Source organism: Lissotriton vulgaris, chromosome 2_2 (assembly GCF_964263255.1).
Source record: "Lissotriton vulgaris chromosome 2_2, aLisVul1.2, whole genome shotgun sequence".
NCBI classification, from domain to species: Eukaryota; Metazoa; Chordata; class Amphibia; order Caudata; family Salamandridae; genus Lissotriton; species Lissotriton vulgaris.
Window position 1 is genome coordinate 164,996,750 of NC_141688.1, and position 15,022 is coordinate 165,011,771.

General features: G+C 43.1%; 1 protein-coding gene across 2 annotated transcripts in view; it reads left to right on the plus strand.

The window, feature by feature from the left end:
- Positions 1 to 15,022, plus strand: part of LUZP2 (leucine zipper protein 2) — a 1,380,972-nt gene that overhangs the window by 452,661 nt on the left and 913,289 nt on the right. The window lies entirely within an intron of this gene.

A 15,022-nucleotide genomic window follows, 5' to 3' on the forward strand; every position in this document is an offset into this window, starting at 1 on the left:
GGCCCTTCCTGAACATTAACAATAAGTAAAAAATCAAATTTCACAACTGCTATGTGTGCTGCATCAAGCAGCACACATAGAAACGACACTACTCCTAAGAACCGCTTAGCACCCCTCGCCATGCTTAAACTACACCAACCCTAAAAAACTTTCTACACCTAAACTCCACCAATCCCAGAACCCTAAAAAACCCTCAACACCCCTACACTCCACCAAGCTCTTCTCAAAACCTGCTCCTTCACCAATTATTAAAGTGTGATATTTGAAAGACAGCTCTAAAATGGTTTTTTTCCTTTCTCAGTCAGCGCCACCTCCAGTTGGCAGAGCCACCATTCTTCTCCACTATGCCCACTTTGTGTGATGTCTATTGGGGTTCTTCCCTGACTGCACACACTTTAATGTTTATGGTAGCACATTAGCTGACATTGTGGTTTCCCTCGGACTATTATTTAAGCCATGAACGCATTGCACTCAGTTGGTTGCTTTCTCCTAATTAAGGGAAGAATACAGATTGGCCAAAAAATGGCTTAACAGCTGTAGCAAGCTGGTTGAATGCTAACTGCTTAAAACTAAATGAGGACCAAGACAGAGGTGATTAGGAAATCAGCCCCGGTTCTTCTCAATGGTGGCCTGAGAAGCTGGGTCGACTACCAGCTCCCAAACCTACTTTCAACAACTTAGTTATTTGGCTGGATAAAAATCTGACAATGGATTGTCAAGTGAAAAAAGTATCTGCCTGTTGTTTTGGTCTACATAAGAGTCATAATAAAATGATGGGTGATTTACTGATCTAGGGCCATATGTATCAAGCCTTTTGCGATTCGTTAAGGCCTTAGCGAATTGCAAACAGCCTTTTTACCGATTTTGGAATGTATGAAAAATTTGCAAAATAAGGAATCACAAAAAATAGCAATTCCTTATTTTGTTTAAGCATTTAAGGAATCGCAATTTTGAGATTCCTTAAATGCTATGTATGAAGCTTTTTAGAATTGCGATTTCAGGTTTAGAAATCGCAAATTACCACCAACTTGTAGTTGGTGGTAATTTGCGATTTCTTGTAAATATGCACAATTGTGCATTTGTGAGGGTGGCACATGACGCACATACATGCCCACTGGGCATGTATGTGCGCTATATGCACACACATGTAATTTACAGGGGTGCAGCAGGGTGTCCTTGAGACACCCCTGCACCCTTGAAATAATTCTCAAATTGCGATTTGCAAATTGAGAATTTGCAAATTGAGAATTATTTCACAGTCATTGCTATGGGCCTCCTGGCCCATAGAAATGAATGTGAATTTCCCCTAGATTCATCAACGTCCCGTTTTGCGAGTCTGTAATAGCGATTATTAAGGAATCGCTATTACAGACTCGCAAAAAAGGATTCATGTACAAATCGCATTTTTTTTTGCGATTCCTACAGCTTCCTTATTTGCGATTAGCTAATTGCTAATCGCAAATAAGGAATAACTCCCCAGTCATCCCTATGGGCCTAAAGGCCCATAGAAATGAATGGGATGACATATCCTTGTGCGAATCGATATTAGCGATTCGCATTTTGAGTTTGCGATTTCAAGGGTGCAGGGGTGTCCAGTGGAAACCCTGTTGCAGCCCTGAAATGACATAGGACGCTGGTGTTATGCACACACATGTCCCAAGGACATGTGTGTGTGTAACATACAACTTAGAAAAATTCCCTTAAGTGCATTTTTCTAAGTTTCCGCTATTTACCACGAGGTTTGACTTCTCAGAATCTGACCCTTTGCTATCCGATTTTCGTTTCATGAATCTGGCCGATTATTCCTTATTTGCGAATTCGAAAATTGCGAATTCGCAAATAAGGAATAATTGGAAATCGCTAAAAAATACAGATTTTGTACATACATACCATTTAGCGATTTCTAAATAGCGATTCCTTAAAATTCGCTATTTAGAAATCGCAAATGGTGATGATGATACATATGGCCCCTATACTCAGAAAACTGTGGACAGATTAATATAACGTCTCATCTGGACTACTGTAATAATCCTTCTTCTGATCTTGGAATTCTATAAAAACTAGAAAAAAAATAAAGCCTACAGGCAGTTCAGAATGCAGCCACACATCTTCCTCTCAGGATTCCAAGATAGGCATCAGGTTCCGCACACTTGACGATTGACAAGAGAATTAAATGAAAAGCTTGTCCCTTTTCTTCCAGGCATTCTCCGAAATTGGTCCCTTGTCCATTAAAAAATGATTGAACCTTACAATCTACCAAGGAATCTGAGATCAGCAAATCTGGGACCAGCTTGTGTCCCTGGGTTCACGAAATCCCATGCGAGGGTGGTACAATGAGGGTTTTAGCTGCTAAACTTTGAAACTCACTTCCAACTTGCTGCATATGTGATCACCATGAACCATTTCAAGGAAAAACTAAAGACCCAGCTCTTCTAATCAAGTGCACATTTGCTTGCAGAAGATAGCTGGTTCAGGTAGCGCTGGGAAACCTAGGTTAACAGCTTTGCGCTCTAATAATGCTACAAACATAGACATAAACATAAGTATAAACATAAACAACTTTCACTATGATCGCTCAGGATGTGTAATTATCATTTGTCATTATGATAATAAATAGTGAATAAATGCAGAAAAACACTGCCTCTCTAGCGGTAGCGGCCGATTTTGGCCGTTACCGATCGGTAAATGGGTGACACGTATGTAGGGGGCATTATTTTACCGAATCGGTAAAATTACTGATTCGGTAATTTTACCGATTCGGTAAAATATAAATTCGGTAATTTTACCGATTCTGAGGCACCCAGATGTAGGTGGGACTCTTCAGAGTCCCAGAGGCCTTACCGATTAGGTATTTTACCATCAAATCCAATTTGATGGTAAAATACCGATTCCGGTGTGCATGCACATGTGTGCATGCACACCTGTGCCATGTGACAGGCAGACCTGCCCTTAGGGCATGTATGCCTGCCGCATGGCACCCGAGCCTGTTTTGGGGGTGCCAGAGGGTGTCAAAGTGACACCCCCTGCCCCCTTGTGAAAATCGGTATTTACCGATTCGGTAAATACCGAATCGGTAATGCCCATTCATTCCTATGGGCTTCAAAGCCCATAGGAATGATTGGGCATTACCGATTCGGTATTTACCGAATCGGTGAATACCGAATTCTTCAGAATCGGTATTCCAGCACATCTGGAATACCTACATATCCACCCCTTAGATTTACAGATTTTTAATTACCAAATCGGTAAAATTCGGTAATTAAAAATCGGTAAATCTATTTTACCTACATCTAGCCCTAGGTCTCCTAACCATTGAAAACTGGCAATCAAATCATAGTGTAACTTTAGTTGTTCTGATGTTTCTATAACTCGTTTCCAGTCATATTTGTCTGTAATGTCTTCTTTTACTGTTAACATGTGTATTTTTCTGTAACATATATATTGCACTTCATAAGCCTATTGGGGTAACTCAGGGCTCTGATTTGCAGAGCGCGTGATGTAAAGTTACTAGTTGGTTGAAGACCTTTTAGGACGTATGAGGTGAGGTGCGTGACATGCTCCCACCATAGTGCAGCAGCAACGTACTCCTTACGCATGAACGCATATATTTACGAAGGTTCATGCAGCGCAGGGTAAAAAGCAAAGTTGCTGCACTGTGTTGTAAATGAGAGCGGGCTAAACAACGCCATATCCATTTAGATATGATGCTCTTTGGCTCTCTTTGGGCGCCTGTGCTCTTGTGGCTGCGTAATGCCAATTCAAGGACCCTTGTGTATGCTGCTGAATGCCTGCATTACAGGCAGGAATGTTGTTGTACAGTAAGGGTCACATTCTGACACAAAAACAACTCTTAGAGACTGTTTCTCTTTATATGTGTAATGCAGAGTGCGTATTGTGTTGCCTTGCGACGACTTGCATCACACGACAACAATGCAAGACCTTAATAAATCAGGCCGAATCTGTTGATGAGAGAAGGAGAATAATGCAGTAGGATGAGGATTCTTTATCATATATTAGGAGCTACAAATGATGTGTGTTAGAAATAGGGGTCCCTCGTTGGCAGAGGTGGGTACCTTTGTCCAAATATGGACCCATGCTTCTAGTCAGGGTAAGGGGGATAGTCACTTTAGATAACCCCTGCTCACCCCCTGGGTAGCTTTGCACAAGCAGACAGACTTATCCCAAAGGCAATGTGTAAAGTATTTGTACTCATAACACACAGTAATATAGTGATAACACCACAAATGGACTCCACACCACTTTGGAAAAATAAAGTATATTTATCTAAACTCAACAAGACCAAAATGACAAAAATCTTACATACATGTAATAAGAATATGACTTTAAATAGGTTTCAAACAACTTGGTCCAGAGAAAAAAATGGATGTGTGATTTCTCAGAAAGTACCTGTAGTTGCATCAAAATTCACAAGGCCAAACAGCAACAGAGATGGGAAGCATCGAGAAACGAAGAGATGCGTCAGTTCTTGAGACCATGAGAAGGTAATGCGACAGTTCTGTTGCACGCAGGAGAAGTGATGCGTCACATTGGGTCTATAGAGGAAAGTGATGCGTCGACTCCAAGACGGTTCTGCTCTCCGGGTGATGCATGGGAAAAACTTGCTGCACAAGTGAGATGCATGGAAATCCAGGATGTGGCGGAGATCGTTGCATCGGCGTTGAGCGGCACTATGTCGGTTTCTTGAGCCGCGATCCTTTGATTCATTGGTACATGCAGAAGCGACAGGCACTGTATCGGTTTCGGCAGCAGCAATGCGTGGAGATTCTCCTCGCACAGCGGTGCTGCATCAGAAAAACAGCCAAAAGAAGCGTAATGTGTCAATTTCTTAATTTCTTTAGGTTTCTTCCAGCTCCCAACAGCAAGTACAACCTCCAGAGGCCCAGAACTGGAACATGCACCTCCTGGAAGGTCGGACCTCTCAGCAGCAGAGTTTAGGGGAGCTGGGGGTGAAGTAGTTGTGTCCCTGAGACTTCAGAAAAGGAGGCCAGCACACGGAGGCCCCTGGAGAGCTTCTTCAAGCAGTTTCAAAGCAAAGTTCCAGTCTTTATCCTTTTCTTGGCAAAAACAGCAACTGCAGGCCAGCCCCACACAGCAAAGGGGCAGTACTCCTCACAACTCTGCAGCTCTTCTCCTCGAAAAAGGTTCCTCTTGAGTCCAGGAGTAATCTAAAGCTCTGGGGTTTAGGTCTAATACTTATACCACAAAACATCTTTGTTCTCTTTATGGAAGGGTCTCTGAGCCTTATCCAAACCAGTTCTGTCCTTACTGGTGCAGTATGACCACAGGGGGCGGAAACAGCATTGTGCAAGGGAGACCGGCTCTATTCAGATGCAAGGAAATCTCCTCCCACTACTCTAAATTCAGGCAAGATCTATTCAGCTCAGTTCTGAGTCATTCAGGAAGGGGCAGGCACACCTCAATCCCCCAGTAGCTGTCTACAGTGAATGTAAACCCCCTGCCCCTGTCACTCCAAAACCAGACAGGCAATACACAAACAGGCAGAGGCACACAAAATGGTTACACAAGAAAATTGCTACTTTCTAAAAGTGGCATTTTCACACAATTAAAAAAACATCTTTACATAAAGATGTGTTATTACATTCTGAGTTCAGAGAGGCTACACTTTATTTCTCACTCTTGTCCCAATGGGAAGTTATACTTGTTAGATGTTACAAAGTATTTTCCATTTTACCCTATGGGGCAAGATAGCCTTTCAATGGTAAAAAACGAACTTGACAGTATTTCACTATCATAACATGTCACACACACCAGTACATGTCCTACTTTTCTCATACACTGCACACTGCCCCTGACGGTACCTTGGGTCTACCATAGGGGTGTCTTACATGTAAGAAAAGGGAAGGTTAGGGCCTGGCAAGTGGTTGCACTTGCCAGGCCGACATGACAGTTAACAACTGTGCACAGACAATGCAGTGGCAGATCTGAGATACCTTTTCAGGGATACTCATTTGGGTGGCACAATTAATGCTGCGGCCCACGCACACTCAGAGCACCTTACTAGGGGCTTACCAGTAAATAAAATATGCCAATGATAGAAACATCAATCATGATAACAATTGACACAGAGAGCAAATGCACTTCAGCACTGATCAGCAGTGGTAAAGTGCCCAGAGTCATACAGCCAACTACAACAGGTCAGAAAAAAATAAGAGGAAGAAGTAAAAACTTTGGAGATAACCCTGCAAAAAGGGGCCTAGTCCAACAATGTGGGTCAGGAGGTCCATAGTTCATACACTGTATTGGTCTGCACAGAAGTGCCACATAGTGAAGTTCTGGTGGCTTGGTCAAGCAACCGAGAATACAATAGAGTCCAACCAGTACCAACAGAGAAGTCCTGTCAGGGTAGCTGAAAAAAATTATAGGAGGGAAGGAACACATTTATGTTAATAAAAAAGAGAGGCAGAGAAATGAGTAAAGTGAAGGAAGAATGCAGTCCGAGTGGAAAAGGGTGAATGTTTTCTGGCTCTATCCCTAGGGTCTTTCAGGCTTCAACAGGCCCTAACCAGGATATTGCCCATTAAGTGCAATATTTAATTCTCAATTTGTGCCTAGTTTTTTAAACTTGCTATTTAAATATTGTAATACTTTATTTTTAAAACAAGTGGTGGGTAGGAGTATCATTTCCTTAAATAATGGTGTTTAGATATGAGGGTTTGAAAATATTACAGCTCGTGTGTAAAGTGAGTGTTAAGTGTCCGGTGTGTATGTGTGTGCATGTTCTATGTCAGTGAGTTACCCAGTAGATCCTTGACGTTGGTATTTAGGGTAACTGTTGAAATTTCCAAAGCATTTGTGTGATGTGTTTAATTGAGGGATGCAGTGCACTAGTCACTGGTCAGATGTAAAAAGAGTGAAAGAGAATGAGCAAAACAAAGTGCAGGAGAGAGGAGCTCAAGAAAAAAAATGAAAAGGCAGGCATTCCCTTCGTCTTACAAGGACTGGCTGTTTTTCCATCTTTACCCTTTTAGAACACTGTCTCCAATATTCGGAATGTCCCAGGCAATGTTCCCTCTAATTTCTTTCCTCTGTGTGCAGCAGTGTAAGGTCCCTGTGCGCTGCGGCCAAGGCTATGTGCGCCAGGAACCAGACCGCACATGTGGGTACAACGATCAATGTTCCCTCTAATTATTTTCCTTTGTGTGCAGCAATGTAAGGTCACGTTACAGGGAACAGTGTTTGGTTGGATAAATTCTTCAATTCCCGAGAGACATGTAAGAACTCAGTCACAGCTCTAACTGAGTAAGAAGCAAAGCACAATCCCTGAGCCTCTCTCACCTGGGTGGTGGCAATGTCCTACTCATCAGCTTCCATCACTCCGCATTCACTCCATTGCATTGCATCCAATGTGCCACTGCCCATCTCATCACGGGGTTCAATATATATCACATGACTGCGAGAGTGATGAATCTGCAAATCGTGTCCATCATAGACTGCATCGACTTTAAGGCTTGAACCTACAAATCAGTAACAACAGGTCCACTGATTCACCTGCTTGAAAATCATGACATTGGAAGTCTTCAGATCGAAAAAATCCAAGAATGAAAACTGGAGACAGTGTACGCACCAGGACCTCCAAGAAAAACCCTTCTGGATTTCAGGCTCACCACATCACTCTCGGAGTTCAGGAAGGAAATAAAGTCTTTTCTCTTCAGTGATCACCTCACCTGTCATTGATAAGGACCTCTGAGCTCCTCTGTCTATGAGCCCAATGTTGTATATTAGTTATGCATGTAATATGCCTGACAGTGGTCAGTAGCCCTTTCTCTGTGTTCTTACCTCCTCAGCCTCTCAGAAAACCTATGTGTGTTCTAACGTGTACCGGAGTGTTCTACTCTTGCCAGTTGTCACTAGAGCATATTGTTTGCTTCCACACAAACTATAACAGAGGACCGTGTTTGACACAGGAAGCTAGGTAGAAACCTGCATCCGGAGGAATTGGAACTATTCACAATCACCGCAGTCAGTTATAAGGAAAGCGCAGTAGGAACTGGCATAGTGGAATTACAAGTTTCACTCTTCACAAAACGAGAAGCTCATAATGTTCTCTCAGCCCTTGACACTCTTCCTCAGGTGGTGGTCTCTGGAGACCGGTTACGGCTGGTAGGAAGAAGCGCATTGGTGCATGTACTCACATGAAACAGGGCAAGTAGGCAGCAAGACGAATCTGTAGTATAACATGTTGAATGGCAAGTTCAAGCCCTTCCTATACTATGCTAAGTCAGATCACAATTGTATCATTACCCCAAGATGGACAGCAGTCTCACCTGGTGCTGTACTTGCAATATTACTGTGTCACATAACCCATGATACCAGAATCGCTACTCAGAGTCTAACTAGAACCAGGACAGGGAACAAAGCACTGGGACTGAAAGTCCAAAAACCGGGAAAGCCAAGGACTGGGGAGAGAGCCCAGAACTGGGACAGCGAGCCCAGAAGCGGGTTAGAGAGTCCAGAGTGAGCCCAGAACCTGGACAGAGAAGCTGAAACGGGACAAGGGTCCAAGAACTGGTGGTGGGTCAAACAAACACTAAATGGGGACAAAGGTCCCAGAACCAGGAAGGGACAAATGACCCAGAACCGGGAGGAGACAAAGGTCTCAGAACCAGAACCAGAGAGGACAAAGGTCCCAGAACCGGCACTGGACAAGAGTCCCAGAACCAGGAGGGGACAAAGGTCCCAGAACTAGGAGGGGGAAAAGGTCCCAGAACCAGTACCAGATGGGACAAAGGTCCCACAACCGGCATCAGGAGGGGACAAAGGCCCCAGAACGAGTACCAAATGGGGGCAAAGGTTCCAGAACTAGGATGGAGAGCACAGAATGGAGACAAAAGTCCACAACAAAAACCGGGTCTATGAGTCTAGAACCTTTGGAAAAAAGTTATGGGCAAAAGTTTTTATACAACATACTTCAATCTAGGAGGTTAACAGTGGAGAGCTCTGTGCATGTGATCCTTCTGTCCATGTTGGGTGAAGCAATTATCCCCTACTTTACCCTACTCCATAGAACATGCTATTGTCAAGCGTGAGATATTCTTAACTGAAGTTATAATGCAGAACATTAAAAATAATTTAGAAAGCAGCAAAGGTTTTAATACAGGAAACACTATCATTTTAGCTATTGTGAGGAAATGTGGGTGGCATCGAGAATATATTCCCCGAACTGAATGCACTGTGGATAGAGCAGCAGGTGCAGTTGCGCTGGGCACAAGACCTTGAGAGACCCACCTCACCCAAGTATGGCTTCCTTTTGCTATCAAACTGTGACAGTAAGAGGCCTTTGTTTCCGGCTTGTCTGAAGGTACCCTTGTTAGTTCACTGTCTTAATACCCTAAAGTTTGACTCAACTTTTATGTGAAGACGGGACGAAAGGCTGGTATTTCCTAGGTATGTTTAAGGGTGTCTCCCCCCTGCCCCTCCCACAGCCATGCCTTCAAATCGTCTCTGAAGACTTCAAGCCTGACGTGTGCTTTCTGGTCGTTTTAAAGCACCCGTCATGCTTGTAGACTTTCATTTGTTAATAGAGCATGTCACACAATCTACCCCCCTTTATTATCAAAAGAAATGCAGCAAGTCTACAGGCAGGGCCTGTGCTTTTAGAAGCACCTGAACGCACACGTCATGCTTGTAGACTTGCTGCAATTCATTCGTTAATAGAGCATGGCACACTATCTGCCCCGCTTTATTATCAAAAGAAATGCAGCTAGTCTACAGGCAGGACGTGTGCTTTTAGAAACACCTGGTCATGCTTGCAGACTTGCTGCCTTTCATTTGTTAATAGGGCACAGCTGCCGGGCAGATTGTGTGCCTTTGTGAAAGTACTCATGTTAATTGCAGTGCACAAGGGCGCTGTGATTAACATGATTACTTTCAAAAAAGCATACAATCTGCACCACAGCCAAGCCCTTTTAAACAAAAGAAATGCAGTAGGAGCCACTTGCTGACGAACTTCGGGTGGTCTCCCTCCGCCTTTCGCGCTGCACACATTTGAAAAGTGGTGGCAGAACTGTCCTCAGCTGTATGTGTGCGCTTCTCATATTACACTGCATGCTCTGTGAGACAAAGGTGCGCAGGCGCGCACATTACAGGGAACAGTGGTCCCAGGTCAGATTCCTTAGCTTTAACCTGATGGAAAACATGCATCAGTGACATGCTATACCGAATTGACAGATTTCCAATAAATAAGTGCATGTTAGTATTATGCTTTGCCTTCTCATGCCTTCTCATGGTTCCTGATTGTATACAATATGCAAGGTTCACATACTGTAGGAGGACTGAGTTTCCGGTACTCTTTGTACAGAGAGAAGTTGCTTGTTCATCTGTTATTCATGTGACGGTCATGTTTTCTGTACACCCTGTCTGATAGGCTCCTAAAATGCAAGGTTTGAAAATTGAAAGTAATTGCAGTCATTGTAATAGATTTTGTTTTAAAAAGGCTTCACTAGGACTGCTAAGCTCCACACTGGTACACTTTGCTTTGATTAAATCATGCCAGGCATCCATTCTCAGGAGACACAGACGCAAGAGCTGATATGTGTGGCACATTGGCAGGTGAGGCAAATGGCACACAAAGGCACAAACTTTGGGGCAGTTATTAATTTTTCACAGGACTCAGTAATCATGGTTGCTGTCCTGCATTGCAGGAGAGGAAAAATATGTTCCAGAGACACATCTTCCAAGTTTGTCCTGCTGCTACTGCCATCCCCTGTGCTGGTGCACTAAAAGGCTGCCTTGCTTGACAAAGAGCCTCATAGAGGTCAATATGCACTTTTTAGCATAGTATTTGTTTTGGAAACATACCTGTTCAGTACACACTGTTATGTCTAGACAAACATAGAAGGATGCCATTACTGTTATGTGTGATGTGCACTTCACCACATATGCAAGGTGTGGGTTTGTTTTTTTGAGAAATGAAATATGTTTACTTGTTAGCACCTGCTTCAAGCAGGTGTAATTTTTTATTTAAAGTATGTTTGGCTTTCTTGGTAAATCCACCTTTGTATCGAAACTATGGGTGTGTGGTCTAACTAACATCCCAGTAGGGGAATTTGCACTGAAAAGAGGGCACCTTTCCAATGCCAAATACATTTGTGCACTGGAAAGTAAAAACAAATGCTTTACTTTGTTTGACTTTGCATCATTTTGTGATGTGACAAAGCTTTAGTAAATCTGGATTAAGCAGCACGAAACTTGTCCCAGGCCTGCCTTTGCAGACTGAAGGCAATGTCACATTACGAAGTTGACTTCGGCATTTAAAACCCCTTCCCAAGCCCTAAACTCCCCTTTATTCCTTATAAGTCAACCCTTGAGGTCGGCCCTAGGTAGCCTATAGGGCAGGGTGTTGTGTAAAGAAAATTTGGGCATGTACTTTTAAGCGTTACAGGTCCTGGTGTGAAAAACTCCTAAATTCCTTTTTCACTACTGTGAGGCCTACCCCTCCTGTAGAATAACATTGGAGATTCATTATTACATGTAATAAGCTGTAATTCCTAACTGAAAGGCTGTAATATGTCATGTTTAATTCCAATGGAATTGTGAGGATAACTCATCTTTAATTTTCATTACAATTTTGACAATGCCGTTTTCAGTAATCTGTCATTTTCCTGCTTTTAGCCCAGTGTGCCTGTAGACTGTATCTGAAACACATCTGTGGATTGTGAATGCTAGGCTTTGTGTATTCCCCCTGGACAGCCACGCACAATAGCAGCTTAGATGTGATTTAATGGGCCATCCTGGCAGTATGAGAGGGAGGATCTGGGCACAGCCTCACTTACACCTGAATAGACTGAGTCCTGTCTTGTACAAAGGGTGGCTTACCCTCCTGCCTGGAGCTAGGACAGAAAGGAAGGACCTCTGTGGAAGCGGGTATAAGAATTGGACTTCAGTCCTCATCACTTCAGTATACTTCTGGACCTGAGGATACTCTGCCAGGAAGAAGGACAGCTGTGCTGCTAAATTTCTGTCATCCTGCTGGACAACTGCTCTGGAAGAACTGCTGCCTTGAATGTGCTGACCTGCTGCACTCCATGCCTGGGTGGGAAGGACTGTACCTGTATCACTTGACCTCGGAACGCAGAATAACGCAAAGTGCCAGTCGGCTGTTCTCCTGATCTGAAGTCTCAGGGATATAAAAGACTTCTAACACGCCTGCTTCTGAACCTGGACTCTGCCATCTGTGAGTCAGCAAGCCAAGTGGTGCCACCTCAGACATGGCCCCCTGGAGGGTGGCCCAAGGTGCTTACTTCAGCAAAGCCCAGGCAGCCCCAGTTGATCCTGTGCATCACTGCCACTGCGTGGATTGGATCTTGCACACTTCCAACACTGCATGGGTAAGCACCCACACATCATGGCCATTGCGTGAAAGGGAACTGGCGCATCACCACTGCTGAGTGGATCAGAGTTGATGCATCACCTTCAGAACCACCACTGCATGACACTGCTTGCTAGCTCACGGTCCCTACACATCCTCGCCGACATCCTCAACGACCAAAATGAGAACTCCAAATTGTAGTCCTTGCACTCATCGGAGCCGACACAGCACTGCTGATGTGTGAATCGGAACCGACGCATCAAATTGTCTGCACCCTGCATCATCACCGTCAACAGGATCCTCGAAGTCGATTCATCCCTAACTAAGGTACTATTGTTCAGTGGGCCACGCCTGGTTCTTGCAGTAAGCCCATGCTCCATGGGGGTTAGACTGGTCTTTAGACTTTGTCCTGATTCTGCATTACCAGATATCACTTGATGGCGCCTTTTGCTGTTTGGCGCTCTTTCAACTGAAAACTTAAAAAAATCAATATCTCGGGTTTCACTCTTTGGATTTTTGAAGTTTTCATGTCAATTATTAAAAACACAATCTATTTGTCTAAATTGGTTTAATTACTGTTTGTGTTCTTCCTGAATACTTTACACGTTGTCTCCATGTTTAGTTTGAGTACTTGTGTGCCAAGCTACCCTGGGTAAAGCACAGGTTAATTTTTGTGGTTTACATTGCAAGGGAGGGTGACTGTTGCTTGATCATGGCTTGTTCCCCAGTCAACCAATAATCCCATTCCTCACAATGAGGCAGAGTTGAGCCAGTAGATGGTAGAGAGGGGCACTCCCTTGACAGCCAGGAGCACCCGGAGGGCCAGAGGAGTGACCGAACAACTGACACTTACATTCAGCAGTACTTGTTACTAATATTTTCGAAGCATGTACATACACTGACTGCAACTAATAACAAAGGAATGTCAGAAAATGCAGGAAGGTAACCACATTAGCAAGTGAAAACTATTAAATAGGCAGGGACAGATTACACTCATCGGTGGCAGCTTAAAAGACAGTGATGCAATTACCACTGATGTTGCACACATAACTGAAGACAGCCTTGGATTCTGCTCCTCCAGTGTTGTGGGTAACTTTTGCTACAGCAGACACAATCTGCTTTTGAGAATGGACCATAATTAGATGTGCCATAATAGGTCCATGGGGAGTTGGTGTAGAACATTCAATGGGGATTGTTAAACAAGAACTCTTTTTCTTCTCTGCCTTTGCATTTCAGGTGCTCACTTAAAGAGGGTAATGCTCACACTGTGAGGCATTATAGCTGACCAATAGCTGCATGCTGGCTGACTGGAGGCTTATCGAACAAGCATTGGCATAGCCAATATGTCTTGCTTTTGGGACATTATGTGTTCATCCTGAAGTTTTGGCTATGTTGTGTATAATGTTGCAATGAGTAGAGTGTAAATATGTGGCATGTCATTATGTGGCCCTGAGTGGTATGTGGAGTGTATTTATTTTGCATTGAGTGTAGTGTAATTTATTTGTATGTAATTATGTGGTACTGAGTGTTATGTGTAGTGTATTTAGCATTAAACAGAGTGTAATTATGTGACGTGTAAATATGTGGTATTGCGTGGTATTTTGTAGATTGTATCTATGTTGCATTGAGTATAGTGTAATTATGTTGTGTTTAATTAGGTGTCAGTAAGTAGTACTATGTGGAGTGTATTTATGTGTTATTTATTAGAGTGTAATTATGTGACGTGTTATTATGAGTTACTTAGTGGTGTTGTGGAGTGTATTTATGTTGCATTAAGTAGAGTATAATTATGTGGTGTGTAATTATGTGGCACTGAATGTTATGTGAAGTGTATTTATGTTGCATTTGATAGAGTGTAATTATGTGATAATTAGTGATATTATGTGAAGTGTATTTATGGTACATTGAGTATAGTGTAATTGCATGGAGTGTATTTATGTGGTACTGATTGTTGGTATGTGGAGTGTATTTATATTGCATTGAGTACAGTATAATTATGTGGTGTGTTATTATGTGGCACTGAGTGATATTATGTGTTTTGTATTTATGTTGTATTGAATATAGTGTAATTATGTGGCATGTAATTATGTGGCACTCAGTGGTACTATGTGGGTGTATGTTGCATTTAGTAGAGTGTAATCTTGTGGCATGTAATTATGTGTCAGTGAGTAGTATCATTTGGAGTGTATGTTGTATTGAGTTCAGTATAATTATGTAGCATATAATTATGTGGTACTGAGTTGTTTTATGCAGAGTGTTTTTGTGTTGCATTGAGGAGAGTGTAATTATGTGGAATGTAATTATGTGGCACTGAGTGGTATTATGTGGAGTGTGTTATGTTGCATTGAGTAGAGTGTAATTATGTGGCATGTAATTAAGTGGCACTAAGTGGTTTTATGTGGAGTGTATGTTGCATTTAGTAGAGTGTAAATACGTAAGCCCGTCTGCACCATGTTCGTGGCCAGGCGCGGGCCAGGGCCATGATCCCTGGTCAAAAGGGAGTCCGAAGGAACTGTAGCAAAGAGCTTCTCCTGAACATCCGCACCAAGACCCCGAATGCTTGCTTACACAGCGTAAGAGTGGAGGAGGGTGCAGGTTGTAAACAGTGCGACTATGTATGCAACAGAGGAGGGGAGGGAAAGCTGGAGCATACCAGCTTAGCTTGTGGGCTGC